The sequence below is a fragment of the Mobula hypostoma genome, chromosome 9 (assembly GCF_963921235.1).
Source record: "Mobula hypostoma chromosome 9, sMobHyp1.1, whole genome shotgun sequence".
Taxonomy (NCBI): Eukaryota; Metazoa; Chordata; class Chondrichthyes; order Myliobatiformes; family Myliobatidae; genus Mobula; species Mobula hypostoma.
In genome coordinates this window covers 130500981-130517054 of record NC_086105.1, presented here as the reverse complement: position 1 = coordinate 130517054, position 16074 = coordinate 130500981, and the positions used below count along the sequence as shown (strand labels likewise).

The following is a 16074-nucleotide window of genomic DNA, read 5'->3' as shown; positions in this document are numbered from 1 at the left end:
GCCAACTAGTGGAGTGGTGTCACAGCAACAACCTGGCACTCAACATCAGTAAGACAAAACAGATGATTGTGGACTTCAGGAAGGGTAAGATGAAGGAACACAAACCAATCCTTATAGAGGAATCAGAAGTGGAGAGAGTGAGCAGCTTCAAATTCCTGGGTGTCAAGATCTCTGAAGATCTAAGCTGGTCCCAAAGTATTGATGCGGTGATAAAGAAGGCAAGACAGCAGCTATACTTTATGAGAAGTTTGAAGAGATTTGGAATGTCAACAAATACACTCAAAAACTTCTAAAGATGTACCATAGAGAGCATTCTGACAGGCTGCATCACTGTCTGGTATGGAGGGGCTACTGCACAGGACTGAAAGAAGCTTCAGAGGGTTGTAAATTTAGTCAGCTCCATCTTGGGTACTAGCCTACAAAGTACCCAGGACATCTTTAAGGAGTGGTGTCTCAGAAAGGCAGCATCCATTAAGGACCTCCAGCACCCAGGGCATGCCCTTTTCTCACTGTTACCATCAGGTAGGAGGTACAGAAGCCTGAAGGCACCCACTCAGCGATTCAAGAACAGCTTCTTCCCCTCTGCCATCCGATTCCTAAATGGACATTGAACCCTTGGACACTACCTCACCTTTTTTTAATATATAGTATTTCTATTTTTTGCACAAGTTTTAATCTGTTCAATATACGTATACTGTATAAAGTATACTGAATTAAATTTGCTTATTTTTTTTCTTCTATATTATGCATTATGAAGCACAGCAGCTACTGACAGAAGTGGAAATAGAATGCAATAAAGTTGGACTTCACCTAAACGCTAAAAAGGCAGAGGACATGGCGTTTAACTGCGACAAAGGTACTCTCAAGACCATACAGAATGATACCATTAAGAAAGTCTTTGACTACAAGTACCTCGGGTCAAGAATGATGAGTTCGGAGAAGGACATGAAGATACGGAAGGTGTTGGCGTGGAGGGCTATGAACGACATGAAGGAAATCTGGAAGTCGAACCTGACCAGAGGGCTTAAAAAGAGGATTTTTCATAGTAGTCATAGAGCCAATTCTCACGTACGGATGTGAGACGTGGATACTCACCAGGACGATGCGAAAGTCTGTAGATGGTTGCTATACACGAATGCTCTGATGGCTCTTGACGTGAGTTGGCAACAGCACATGATGAACATCGAGCTCTATAGCAACCTACTGATGCTCTCCACTAAAATCGAGGCGAGAAGACTGCAACTAGCGGGGCACTGTCTACGCCACCCCGAGCTACCTGCCAGCCTAGTCATCATATGGGAGCCCAAGCAAGGGAGGATGAACTCTGGGCGCCCTCCCAAGACTATGGTCAACACGCTCCTAGAAGACAGCGGTGAGGCTAATGTAGATGAACTGAACACACTGATGAGGGAGAGGGAGAAGTGGAGAGTCCGTCATCATGCCCGACGCCGGGCCCCTAGGCCTGAGTCGACGTAGTAGTAGTATATTATGTATTGCATTGAATTGCTGCTACTAAGTTAACAAATTTCATGTCACATGGCAGTGATAATAAACCTGATTCTGATTCTGATTCTTATTTACAAAAGCTAGTCTACAGGTAGAGCAGGTAATTCAAAAAAGCTGACAGATTATTATTGGTGAACAGAAGGCAGAAGGCTGAAAGAATTTCAATAGATCAAGCAGCATCTGTGGAGTTGAAAGTTTGAAATTTCAGGTCAAGACCCTGCATTATAAAAAATATAAAATTGATTTGGTAAGTGCATTTAACTGTCATGTGATGGAAAAGTATAGTGATTATACTCAGATTTATACAGATGGTACTAAGGAACCTGAAACAGGAGTGACAGGGTTTGGGGTGGCTATACCAGCAAAAGAAGTTGGAATCAGCAGAAGAACATCTAATAAGTTAGGGGTGTATACAGTGGAGATGCTGGCAGTGTTGGTTGCGTTGCAATGGGTGCAGAAAGCTAGACAAGTCAAAGTGTTGATAGGCTCAGATTCATCCTCAGTTCCAGCAAGTTTAAGGTCTTTTCACTCAAACAGTCGGCAAGATGTACTTTGTGAAGTCCTTCAGTTAGTCACAAGAATTGCATATCAGGGAGGTCAGGTAAAATTTCTATGGGTTCCAGCACATGTAGGGGTGAGGGGGAATGAGAGGGTGGATGAGTTGGCAAAGGGGGCATTGAAGAAAGAAAATATAGAATTGCACATTAGTATCAGTAAGGCAGAGGTTAAGTGTGTAATCTGGGAAAAAAAATCAACCAAATGTGGCAAGAAAGATGGGACAGGGAGGGGAAAGGGAGGCATTTATTTCAAATACAAAGAAGTGTTGGAGGTACTAGGGTAGGTAGTGGATACAGAAGAGAGAAAACTGTGTGGACTAGGTTAGGGCTGGGGCACTGTGCATTAAACAAAACATTGAAAATGATAGGGAGACACCAGACAGGATTGTGTGAGGAATGTCAGGAAGAGGAGTCAGTAGAACATGTAGTTCTGAGTTGCAGGAAGTATGGGATACAGAGAGAGATGATGAGAATTAATCTGAGGGAATTGGAGGTGCAGGAATTCACATTAAAAGGGTGAGAAAGCACAGGTCAGGGTATTTTTAGCTTTCTTAAGGGGTACGGGGGTTTTTTATAGGATATGATAGATAAGCAGGAATAGGGTACTGGGATAGCCAAAGATGGGAGGATAAAGTGTAAGTTAGGGTGTGTGTATGTGTGTGTGTGTGTGTGTGATTGGATGAAGGGATTTATAATGTATGTCTATTACACACTCCGGAGCAGAAGGTGGCGGTAATGCACCATTAAGCTGGGTGCTGACCGCTGTAAAACAAGACAGAGAAGAGGAAGAAGACCCTGCATTGGGCCTGAGACATTACAGGAAGTTGAAATACAAAGTAAGTGGGATAGAGTTTGGTAAGCGATAGGTGAAGCCAGATGGGGAAGGTCTAAAGGGGAAATGGAATTGGGGAGAGGGGGTAAGAGAAAGGATGAAAGGGATGAGCAAAAGGAGAAGAAAACTAGCTGAGCAGGTGAGTATGTTTGGGGGGATGTGGGGGACACAGTGTGAGTTACCCAAAAATGGAAAATTCAATGTTCATTGGGCGGTAAGCTACTCAAGGAGAATACAAAATGCTATTCCTCCAATTTGCACTTGGCCTCTCTGATGCAATGGAGAAGGCCAAGGCTGGACAGATCGGTGTGGAATTGGGAAAGTTACAATGATAGGTCACAAATAATCATTGGTTAAACCACATTTCAAGTATTGTGTACAGTTCTGGTCTCTATTTACAGAAGCATAAAAACGTGTTTGAAGTAGTTGAGAGCATGAGATTATAATCAGAGTGACTTATTCCGAATGTGTATGTTCACATGTATTTAGTTCCATGTCAATTAATATAGTTAAATATCAGGCACTAATACCAAATAGCAGCCAATGATCCAATAAAACTCATTAAGCATCTCCTTTAGAGGATGTGGTCTTGCAGAGATTGTTTGGAAATAGATAGTCAGAATCTTTATTCCAGTCCAGAAATGTTAAATATTAGAGGAGGTATGTTTAAGATGAGAGGGGTAAAGTTTAAAGGACAATTGTGAGGCAGAATTTTAGTGGTAGATGTCCGGAACACACTGCTAGGGGAGGTAGTAGAAGCAGATAGGATACCAATGTTTAAGAGGCACTTAGACAGACACATAATGGGGCAAGGAATTGTGGGATATATAAAATGTGCAGTCAGGTGGGATTAGTTTAGAGTGGCAACATGATTGGCACTGACAGAGTCCCCATAGTCCTGTTTCTGTGTTGTGCTGTTCTTTGTTCTAAGGAAGATATATTCCTCCTTGATGTTATTGATAAAAGATTACTACAGAGGTGGATTCAGCCTCACCATCAAGCATCCATCAGGATTACAACAGGTCTTGCGGGTAACCTTACTAATCTGTTTCACCACATCCAAATTTACACATGCACTATTTCACATCCCATCTCATAGTGAGCGATACATAACTTTGTAAAAGTTTGGAAAAGGGCCAGAAGAATCATATCTTTATTAAAGAACATTAATTTTCTTTTAGTTAGATCTATTCACTTTAGGGCCACATCAATAAAGGCATGATTTGATTTGGTTCTGAAGAAAGAGTTTAATAGTTAAAGATAGGGGAGATCTTAAATGGAATTTTTTACATCTGTATTTACCCAGGAATCAGATGCAATATCTATAGAACTCAGGCAAAGCATCAGTGAGGTCATGACTCATACAGAGATTAGAGAGGAGGAGAAGTTTACTTTCTTGAGGAAAATCAGGGTGGACCGATCTCCAGCACCTGACAAGGTGTTCCTTTGGATCCAGTGGGGGGCTAGTACAGCAATTGCAGAAGCCGTAGCAAAGATAATTAAAACACCCTTACCCAAAGGTGAGATGCCGGAGGATTGGAGTAAAGCTAATAAAGGCGAACATTTACATTAGAACCATGGCAATGAAAATCAGATTTGTGATTGGAAAACTTGCACTTCAGATCACAGGGACAGATCCTGCCAGCATCCAATCAAGAATGGGACCGAAATTAAACTCAGCTTAATCTTTCAATGGTGACAAAGCAATTTAGCCCCTCATGGTTCAAACACTCAAAAAGATCAGTGACCTAACTCTATTTAGATGAACACCGATTTCTCTAACTTATGGTAGTTTCTCCCCTCTCCCTTCTCTCTTTTACCATTCCCTGGTTTTCCTCTCACCACTTCTCTTCTCCCTCACCTGTCCAACACTTCCCTCTGGTTTCCTCCTTCTTCCTCTTCCTCCCCGAACAGATTCCTTCTTCTTCAGCCTTCACCTCTTCCACCTGTCACCTCTCAGTGTCTTATTTCTGCTCTCTTCCTTTTGAGCCCTGAGGAAGGGTCTCAGCCCAAAATGTCAACTGTCTATTCCCCTCTATAGATGCTGCCTGACCTGCTGAGTTTCTCCAGCATTTTGTGTGTGTTGCTCTATTTAGATCAATTTCCTCATACCCCTTGTTATATTTGATTAATTAAAATATACCAAGCTCAGATTCAATTTAAATTAAGTCATCATAGTATAATTTCTGCTCCTGCCACCATCCAATCAAGAATGGGACCGAAATTAAACTCAGCTTAATCTATCAGTGCAGCAACAGAGGAGCTTGCCAAGCAATTGTAATAAATTAACATTTTATTATGCCCAGTCCAATGAAAGTCGTGTTGTCTGCTGGGTAATGAGATAATTTTGATAATAGATAAGATAACCAAAGGAGCAATGTGGCCCATCCTGCCTTTGCTGATGATTGGCAGCAACCCAGGCAGTTGTGCTTCCTAGCTCGCTTTCAACAAGCTCTGCAAATATCTCTTTTCTTTTTAAGGCATTGAAACAATTCTCTTCTGAATTTTGCTAATAAATCAATATTTTTCATCCATTTGGGTAGTGCATTACAAATCATAACAACTATCTAAATATGAATAATGCATATGGATAAGAAATATACCACCCATGTGAAAAAAAAAATGCTTTGGAGAATCATACAGTCCCTGAGGTGAAATCATTCTGGTTCTGTTACTAGTGTAGGGTCTTACCAACATACTTGTTTTTTTGGCATTCTGCCCAGGTGATATTTAATGACCAGGCTGCAAAGTTAAAATAACAACATTAATCATTTATTGCTTCAATATGCTGAACTTACTGAAGATAATGAATAACTTTCCAGGAGATTCAAGGAAGAAATTCAAGCACAGGAGTCATTTAAAGTCATAGAAAACAAGAGCAGAGTTTGAGTTGCCTATATATATTGCCTAAAACCTCACTCTATTTATATCACTTTCTCAAATTCTCTACCAAGACTCTTACATAACACTTTTTTTTGCATATCTATGTAATGCAATTTCTTCCCTATTGCTTTTTCCCAACAGAATTATAACTTTTGTCATTTCAAAACTACTCTATGATGAAGCACTTGAAGGCAAACTAAATTTGAAAAATAGCCTTGAAGTTTATACTTCAAAAATATTATTACATTTTTCCAGATTTATATTATAATGGCAATATATAGGCATCCATTAGTCTCATGAGACCATGGATTTGAGCCTTGGAAGGTTTCCAGGGCACACACCTGGGCAAGGTTGTATGGAAGACCGGCAGTTGTCCATGCTGCAAGTCTCCCCTCTCCACACCACCGATGTTGTCCAAGGGAAGGGCACTAGGGCCGATACAACTTGGCACCGGTGTCGTCGCAGAGCAATGTGTGGTTAAGTGTCTTGCTCAAAGACACAAACATGCTGCCTCAGCTGAGGCTCGAACTAGCGACCTTCGGATCACTAGACCGACGCCTTAACCACTCGGCCACATGCCAACACATGGCAATATATAATATTTGCATATATTCTCTGACAAAAGCATTCTCATGGTCAGTAGGGAAACCATTCAAACCAGTGTGATATCACCAGTACCTGATATCACTGTGTCAATTCAACCATTTGTTCTTTGTTCATGCACCGTTTAACATTAAATATGAAATTTGGGATTAACTTGCCTGGGGTAGGGAATTTCAGAGATTTAAAATCCTTTAAGAAGAAAGAAGTCTTTTTCACATCAGTTTTAAATAATCAACTTCTTTTCCCAACACTTTGACCCTGAGTTCTGGACTCCCTAGTACTCCGGGAAGTACCCTAGGGCCTCGTACATCGCCAGGGGAAACACCCTTACCTATTCTGCCATGCACCCTAAACTTAAGAGCATAAGACAAAGGAGCAGAAGTCGGCCATCCAACCCATTGAGTCTGCTCCACCATTTTATCATGAGCTGATCCATTCTCCCATTCAGTCCCTCTGCCTTGCCTTCTCACCATAACCTTTGATGCCCTGGCTACTCAGATACCTATCAATCTCTGCCTTAAATACGCCCAATGACTTGACCTCCACTGCCGCCTCTGGCAACAAATTCCATAGATTCACCACCCTCTGGCTAAAAAAATTTGTTCGCATCTCTGTTCTGAATGGGCGCCCTTCAATCCTTAAGTCATGCCCTCTCATACTAGACTCCCCCACCATGGGAAACGACTTTGCCACATCCACTCTGTCCATGCCTTACAGCATTCGAAATGTTTCTATGAGGTCTCCCCTCATTCTTTTAAACTCCAAGGAATACAGTCCAAGAGCGGACAAACGTTCCTCATATGTTAACCCTCTCATTCCCAGAATCATTCTAGTGAATCTTCTCTGAACCCTCTCCAACGTCAGCACATCCTTTCTTAAATAAGGAGCCCAAAACTGCCCACGGTACTCCAAGTGAGGTCTTACCAGTGCCTTATAGAGCCTCAACATCACATCTCTGCTCCTATACTCTATTCCTCTAGAAATGAATGCCAACATTGCATTCGCCTTCTTCACCACCGACTCAACCTGGAGGTTACCCTTCAAGGTATCCTGCACAAGGACTCCCAAGTCCCGTTGCATCTCAGAACTTTGAATTCTCTCCCCATTTAAATAATAGTCTGCCCGTTTATTTCTTCTGCCAAATTTTCCCTTCAGGTTCCCCTTAAATACTTCACCCTTAACCTATGACCACTAGCACTCGTCCCAGACCAATCTCAGTGGAAAAACCCTGCTTGAATTTACCCTATCTATAACCCTCATTATTTTGTATACCTTAATTAGATCATCCCTCATTTTCCCAAACTCTACATTCGCCTTCCTAATTACTTGTACCTGAATGCTAGGTATTTCATATATGAGGGTGCCCAAGTTTTTTTGAACATTTAGGAATCTCATTCTATTAAAATAGTATGATATTTCTCTATTCTTTCTCAGATATTCCCATAGTATGCTTCATATAGCACTCCCCTTGAACATTATTCTTGTCCTCTGCATAATTTGGTTTCCCACCGATCACTGTATCAACAGACTTAGATTCATTACATTTAGTCCCTTCATCTAAGTCATTAATATAGGTCGTAAATAGCTGAGCAGCAGTACCGTTCCCCCAGGAACCTCACAGGTTACAGCCTGACAATCTAAAAATGACCTGTTTATCAGCAAGATAAAGCTCACAAAACAGATCAATTAAAAATGGTTGATTGAAAACCAGGAATACTAGTTGGTACAACAGGATAATAGATTGTGTTAGGTAAATTACATTGAGGCAAAACAAAAATTCTGTGAAGATTTGATAGATGAACAGTCACTATCTGGGTTGTAATATTCTATAATTCCCTGATGGATTCAAAATGGATTCTGTGCTCTGGGTTGATAATGTCATAAAGTCACCAGCAGCATAACAGCATTACGATTGTAGTCAACATCACATAGATGCAGAGTACAGAATAAATTAGCAGCACACAAACAGCACTGATATGGCAAATGCAGTTTTTTTCCCACCCAATTCCTGTTCTGAAGATGACTCTGCAATTTTTAGCCAATAATGTTCACACCTCATCAAATTCTACACACTTTGCCCATTAGGAGGGCAAGTGCTTAACCTTGCACTTTAGCCCTTGTTAAACCATGTTACTTTGCCACATAGAAGTGACAATTCAAACCAAAATATCAAAACCTAAACACACGCTCTCAATACCAGCGGGCACCAGCTGTAACCATAGCAACCAGTTCCTCAGAACTACAGCTGAGCTCCTTGTGGCATCATTAACACAAACAAGACATATTCAGATGACAGAAAATAATTCACTTATCCAGTATATCTAATAAAAAAAATCTATTTAATACAGTCAGCAAAGCAAATTCTCAATGTACCTCTAATTACCTATACTTGTGAGATTACAAAGCAGTACTAAAAAAAACTTTGAATGAAATAAGCTCCATCATCACTGTGTTCCAGCATTCCTTCGTGCATCGCTGACAGCCACTTACCAACTAACAGAACCTTATGCACCATAATGATTACAGACATTAAGTTCGGTTCAATGTAAGAGGGAAAACTCTCCCATTCCAGGTTATATGTTTCTGGAGATGCTAATTCAGAATTGTCACCGGTAAAGCCCAACTGGGAATTCAGGAAACATTTCTTTACTTAATGAGTGGTTAACATCTGGAATGAGAACAGAAAATGCTGGGGATACTGTAGCAGCGTTGAAGAGAGAAATAACAATAATAATAATAATAATACAGGATAAATTAGCAAGAACAACCTATTTAATAGATATAGCCATTCCAAACACACATAACACTTTAGCTATATATATGTGCCTAAGACTTTTGCATGGATACATAGTGCAATACATAGATAGGAGAGGTTTAGAAGGTAATGGGCCAAGTGCTGGCAAGTAGGACTAGAATGGATGGACATTTTGGTTGGCATAGTCCAGTAGGGTAGAAGGGCCTGTTCCTGTGCCGAGTGACTCTAACTTCTCTTCTCCATAACATACAGAAATCAATAAGTGAAAAACATCAGAACTATGATGAATTGAAAGAGGAAATTGAAAGACTATGGAACATGCACAGAATGCACCTTGTCCCAATAGTATTATCTGCAACTGATATCATCCCAGTAAGGTTGGTAAGTCCCCAGGGTGTGATGATATATACCCCAGTTTATTGAGAGAGGCAAGCAAAGAGATTGCTGAGGCCTTGACCAATACCTTCATGTCCTCCCTAGCCACAGGTGAGGGTCCCGGAGGTCCGATGGGTAGCTAATGTTCTTCCATTATTCACAAAGCAGACCAAGGATAATCCTGGAAACTATAGACCGGAGAGTTTCATGTCAGTGGTAGGGAAGTTAATGGAGAGAATGCTCAGGGATAGGGTTTATGAGCATTTGGAAAACCATTACCTAATTAGGAAGAGTCAGCATGGCTTCGTACAGGGCAAGTCGTGTCTTACTAAACTGAGTTTTTTGATGAGGTGCCAAGGGTGATTGAGGCTCATCCAGAAGATGAAGATGATAGGAACAATGGTGAATTGGCCATTTGGATTCAGAACTGGCTTGCCCAAAGAAGGCAGAGGGTGGGTGTCAAAGGGACATAATTCTAGCTGGAGGTCTGTGATTAGTGGTGTTCTGCAGGGATCTGTACTGGGACCTGTGCTATTTGAGATGTATACGAATGACCTGGATGAAAATGTAGATGGGTGGGTTAGTAAGTTTGCAGATGGTACAACGATTGGTGGTGTTGTGGAAGCTGTAGATGACTTACAAAGGACACAATGGGATATAGATCAGCTGCAATATGGGCAGAGAAAAGGCAGATGGAGTTTAACCCAGCCCAATGTGAAGTTTTACACCTCAGTAAGTCAAATGTAAAGAGACAGTCCACTGTTAAAGGCGAGACCCTTAAAGGTGTTGATGAATCAGAATCAGATTTAATATCACTGGCTTACAGTATGGCATGAAATTTGTTGTTTTGTGGAAGCAGTACATTGTAATACATAGTAATAAAAAGTATAAATTACAAAAGGTATGTAAAATTAAACAAATAGTGCAAAAAGAGAGGGAAAATACTGAGGTAGTGTTCACGGGTTGATTGTCTATTCAGAAATCTGATGTCAGGGGGAAGAGCCTATTCCTGTGTGTCTTCAGGCTCCTGTACCTCCTCCTCGATGGTAGCAATGGGAAGAGGGCATGTGCTGGGTGATGGTGTTCCTTGATGATGGGTGCTGCCTTCTTGGAGTGCCCTGGTGCTGTGGAGGCTCATGCCCATGATGGAGCTGACTGAGTCAGCAACGTTCTGCAGCCTTTCCAGTCCTGTGCAGTGGCCCCTTCAGATCAGATGGTGATGCAACCAGTCAGAATGCTCTTCATGGTGCATCTGTAAAATTTGTGAGAGCCTTTGGTGGACATACCACTTCTCCTCAAACTCCTAATGAAATATAGCCATTTTCAAGCCTTCTTTGTAATTGCATCAATATGTTGGGCCCAGGATAGATCCTCAGAGACGTTGATACTGAGGAACTTGAACCTGCTCACCCCTCGATGAAGACTACTATGCTTTCGCTCGACTTACCTTCCTGAAGTCCACACCATGATGAGCAGAGAGATCTTGGAGACCAAGTTCATAGCTCCCTGAAAGTGGCTGAACAGGTTAATCGGTGGTAAGGAAGGCATATGGCATGTCAAAGCATGGAGTTCAGAAGTCAGGAAGTTACGTTGCAGCTTTATAAAACTCCAGTTAGACTGCAACCAGAGTATTGCATACATTTCTCATCACCCCTTTATAGGATGGATGTTGAGGTTTTGGAGAGAGAGAGCAGAAGAGGTTTACCAGGCTGCTGCTTGGATTCGCGGCCATGTGCTAAATCAAGAGGTTGGACAAACTTGGGTTGTTTTCTGTGGAGCAGCGGTGGCTGAGGGAAGATCTGACAGAGGTTTATTAGATGATGAGAGGCATAAATAGAGAAGAAAGACAGTATCTTTTCCAAGGGTTGAAATGTCTAATACCAGAGGGCATAGATTTAAGGTGAAAGAGGGCAATTTTTAATGGAGAGACAAGTTTTTTACACAGAGGGTGTTAGGTGCCTGGAATGTGCTGCCTGGGATAGTGTTAGAAGCAGGTATATTAGGGACTTTTAAGAGATGTTTAGCTAGACACATGAATGTGAGGAAAATGGAAGGATATGGATAAGGGGTTAGCTTAGTTGGCCATTTGATTATTAATTTATTTGGATTAGTACATCATTGTGAGCCTAAGGGCCTGTTCCTGTACTGTACTGCTCTATGTTCTATGTTTAAGAGACTGCTGGAAGAAGACCCAAGAGCTCGGGCAAGATTAAAATGAAGTTTATGTTTCAGATCAATCTTCAGAACGTTCTCTCTTTATCTCCCCACAGATTCTGTTTGGCCTGCTAAAAATTCCAGTATTTTATGCTTGGCACCTGCGGTTTCCTACCTTCAGTGCTCAGAATCAGAATCAGGTTTATTATCATCGACACGTGTCATGGAATTTGTTGTTTGGTGGCAGCAGTACGGTGCAATACAATAAAATATTATTAGTTACAATAAGGAGTACTAAAATTTAAATAAGAAGTGCAAAAGGAGAGGAAAATAGTAAGGCAGTGTTCATGGTAGTGGGGAAAAAGCTGTTCCTGCAATGTTGGGTGTGCGTCCTTAGGCTCCCGTACCTCCTCCCTGATGGTAGTAATGAGAAGAGGGCATGTCCTGGGTGGTGAGGGTCCTTAATGATGGATGCCACCTTCTTGAGGAGTCACCTATTGAAGTTGTCCTCAATGGTGGGGAGGCTAGTTCCCATGATGGGGCAGGTTGAGTTTCCAATCTTCTGAAGCCCTTTATTAATTCTGTGTACAGGCACGCCTAAACCAGACACTGATGCAACCAGTCAGAATACCGTCCAAGGGTCAGCTGTAGAAATTTGCTAGAGTTTTTGGTGACATAGCAAACCTCCTCAAACCCCTCCTGAAATACAGCTGCCTGACAACTCTAGGAATAGCACTGATATATTTAAGAAATAGAAAAGCAGGTACAGAAGAAAGAAATAAAGGAATATATTGACAGGGTTAAATAAATGTAGGTGAGATGACACTTGTAGAGAGGGTTAGTAAGTTGAGTTGAAGACCCTGTTTTAAGGGGCAGATTCAATGCAATATGTAATTCTTTGTCGACCATCACAAATCTTTCATCAATAATAAATTACTGATTAGAAACTGATGAATACAATGTTTTTTTCTTGGAAGGGACTTGTATGATAGATTTACAACTTATTGGGCAGGCATCGTACTAAGAAATGTCTTATGTGACATTGTTTAAATCCCATAGCAGGAACTGTGCACTTTGCTGCAATGAGGAAGATGTATTGCACTACTGAGGGGGATTCTTCTGATGGGACATCAATCTGAAGCTCTCTTTGCTAGCTCCAGTGATCCAGGTGAATAAAAAATAAATCACACAACTGAACTTGGAGAATGCCTGAACTTTGTTCATGTCTAAGCCACCATGATTAATTAAACCACCAGAAAACATATAACAGCTGGTTCAACTCACTTCGTCTTGAAGGACTTTCCTATGAATGTAGAAAGACTCTCGGCCTGAAACATCAACTCCTTATTCCCCTCCATTACTCACTGAGTTCCTCCAGCATTTTGTGTGTGTTAGACCATAAGACCATAAGACAAAGGAGCAGAAGTCGGCCATTCGGCCCATCGAGTCTGCTCCACCATTTTATCATAAGCTGATCCATTCTCCCATTTAGTCCCACTCCCCCACCTTCTCACCATAACCTTTGATGCCCTGGCTACTCAGATACCTATCAATCTCCGCCTTAAATACACCCAATGACTTGGCCTCCACTGCTGCCCGTGGCAACAAATTCCATAGATTCACCATCCTCTGGCTAAAAAAATTTGTTTGCATCTCTGTTCTGAATGGGCGCCCTTCAGTCATGCCCTCTCGTACTAGACTCCCCCATCATGGGAAACAACTTTGCCACATCCACTCTGTGCATGCCTTTCAGCATTCGAAATGCTTCTATGAGGTCTCCCCTCATTCTTCTAAACTCCAAGGAATACAGTCCAAGAGCGGACAAACGTTCCTCATATGTTAACCCTCTCATTCCCGGAATCATTCTAGTGAATCTTCTCTGTACCCTCTCCAACGTCAGCACATCCTTTCTTAAATAAGGAAACCAAAACTGCCCGCAGTACTCCAAGTGAGGTCTCACCAGCGCCTTATAGAGCCTCAACATCACATCCCTGCTCCTATACTCTATTCCTCTAGAAATGAATGCCAACATTGCATTCGCCTTCTTCACCACCGACTCAAGATTTCAAGGAACTGTTGAACTTGTCTTTATGACTGTAAAGCAGTGAATAGATTTTGAGAAGCAGCTTACTCTATGTGAAGCACTGTGAAACGTTTAGAGTCTATAAATTTATTTTATTTCCTTCCTTGACTCTTCTTCTTCCTTTCTCTCTTCACTTCCTCTCCTCTCCTTTGCTGTCACTTTGGGAAGGATTAAATGTATCACTGGTGACAAACAAATGAAAGATATTGAGAAGGGTTGGCATCTACAGAAAATGGCAAGGAGTCACATCGAGGAGGAAGGAGAGATAGAATTGGAATTGCATCGGTAGGTATTTTTAAAATATTAAGAACAGTTTCTTCTCCCCTGCCATCAGATTTACAAACGATCCAGAACTCTATGAACTGTGTTATTCCTTTTTTTGTGCACTATTTATTTATTTTAGTAATTTATAGATTTTTATGTCTTTGCACTGTACTGTAACAAATTTCACATCATATGCTGGTGATAATAAATCTGATTCTGATTCTGAATTGTCTTGGCAACTGCTTGGACCGTTGCCACAGTGTGGACCAGCTAATAATTTGGAATGTTGTTTCTGCCATTGCCCTTTCATGACCTCCTGTTCCAGATTCCATTAACAAAGAAGCAGTTTCTGTCTCCCTCTCTCTACCAAAGAAATCTTATAATCATATTAACCGTCCCAATGTGTTCACCCAGCTTGTGTTTGATACCCATGGGAATAGAAACCCAGTTTATGTAACATGTTGATATAACTGAAACCTTGAGGCTTTAGTATCATTCTAAAGGTCAACTATTGAGCCTCCATTCAAAGCCAATATACCTTTTCAATGATGCGATCCATCTTCCACCTGATAATGAAATACTTCCTCATCATGGCATGCATAAAATACAATGTCCAATTTACTGTGAATCATGCAAGAACCTTCTATGGAGAAGGATAAATGTTGCATTCATTTGGCCCTTTGGAGAATGTCAAGAGAGTCAGAGGGACCAGTGGGGTTTCCCAGGAAGGAATCAAGCCTGAGGCATCTGTAAGTTTCCAAAATATACATTACTTAACTTGAACACAGCTCCTCAGCTGGTCTCTCAGCATTGTCCATATTTATCTAAGCATCACTTCCCTCCCTGCCTCTGGTTTTAAACCCAGCCAACATTCCCCTGGCCTTCACTCTGCTCGAGTCCAATTCCCACACTTGCCCCTCCCGCACCAGACACAACACCACCCTTCAGCCACTATTCTCCCCACCATCTTCCATTTGACATCTAACCGCTCGACCTCTGAACCCTGCATCACCATCTAGACCAAAACACCTGTACTGTATTTCTGCAGCCAAAAAATCGACAAGTTTGTAAAGGTACACACTTAGTTCTTAGCTAGCATTCTGAAAGAGTCAGGGGCACTGACCACATTATTTTTATGTTTACCTTAAAAGGAATAAAATTCAGTATGGGCCTTAACAGCAAAGATTGATTAAATGTGTAGTGATAATATGAGATCCTATTATATTGATGGACACACAGTGTGCCATAATACACATAGTGCACATATTCCCTTTGCAAATTCATAAATTCTGGTGGGTCTTTAAGTGCTTGATTGCAACAATGTGCATCCTTATGCTTTATGAGTCAGACTATCTATTAATTAGGAGTAAGTGGAGATGCTTTGAGGATGTTTGGGAATTGGTTTTCATCTGAAGTCAGTTGGCCTGGGGAAACTTGCAATACATCAATAGATTTAGATTGTTAATGGGCAGCATGCTAAACCCTAAGTGATTGATGGTGTGTGTGTGTGTGTGTGTGTGTGTGTGTGTGTGTGTGTGTGTGTGTGAATGCGTTTTGTGCTTGTGTTCGATTCATGCACCTTTTCAGCCCAGTTTTTTCTTTATTCTCAACTCCACCCACTGTTCATGCGTGCAGAACCAGCTTAATCCAACCCATCAGCATCAGCACTTGCGCACACAGACCTGGAGTGCAGGCGCACGAAAGCAAACACTGCTACAGCTTGACGGGAATGATTGCTGCCTCTTCCCTTTGTTTCCCCGAGCAAAGGGAGGCCAGCTATTGTCCCAGCTGTCTTCTGTTTAATAGCAGAAGCCTATTCAAGGTTCAGCGTTTTTCAGCTCCATCCATCTCCAAGCAAATGATAACCATTAAACTGTCAGTGTTGTGTGAGGCCAGGAAGAGCAGAGCATGCCAAGCTAAAGTTCTTTCAAAGTCCTCACATTAAAATTTCATTCAGACTTGCCGGCAGAAGCCAATATGAATAAACAGGCAGGATTAGAGTCATGAGTATCAGAATATAATTTAGAAACCATTCCTTTGATGCTCTTTAATTATTTATCCC

The 16074-nt window shown here is 41.5% G+C and overlaps 1 long non-coding RNA gene across 1 annotated transcript in view; it reads left to right on the top strand.

Moving 5' to 3' along the window:
• The window catches only part of LOC134351388 (uncharacterized), a 52824-nt gene extending 38790 nt beyond the window's left edge, over window positions 1-14034 (top strand). The window contains exons 2-3 of the long non-coding RNA XR_010019142.1: window positions 12725-12833; window positions 13917-14034. This is a non-coding gene — a long non-coding RNA (uncharacterized LOC134351388). The remainder of the gene's footprint in view (window positions 1-12724; window positions 12834-13916) is intronic.
• Window positions 14035-16074: the final 2040 nt, after the last annotated feature.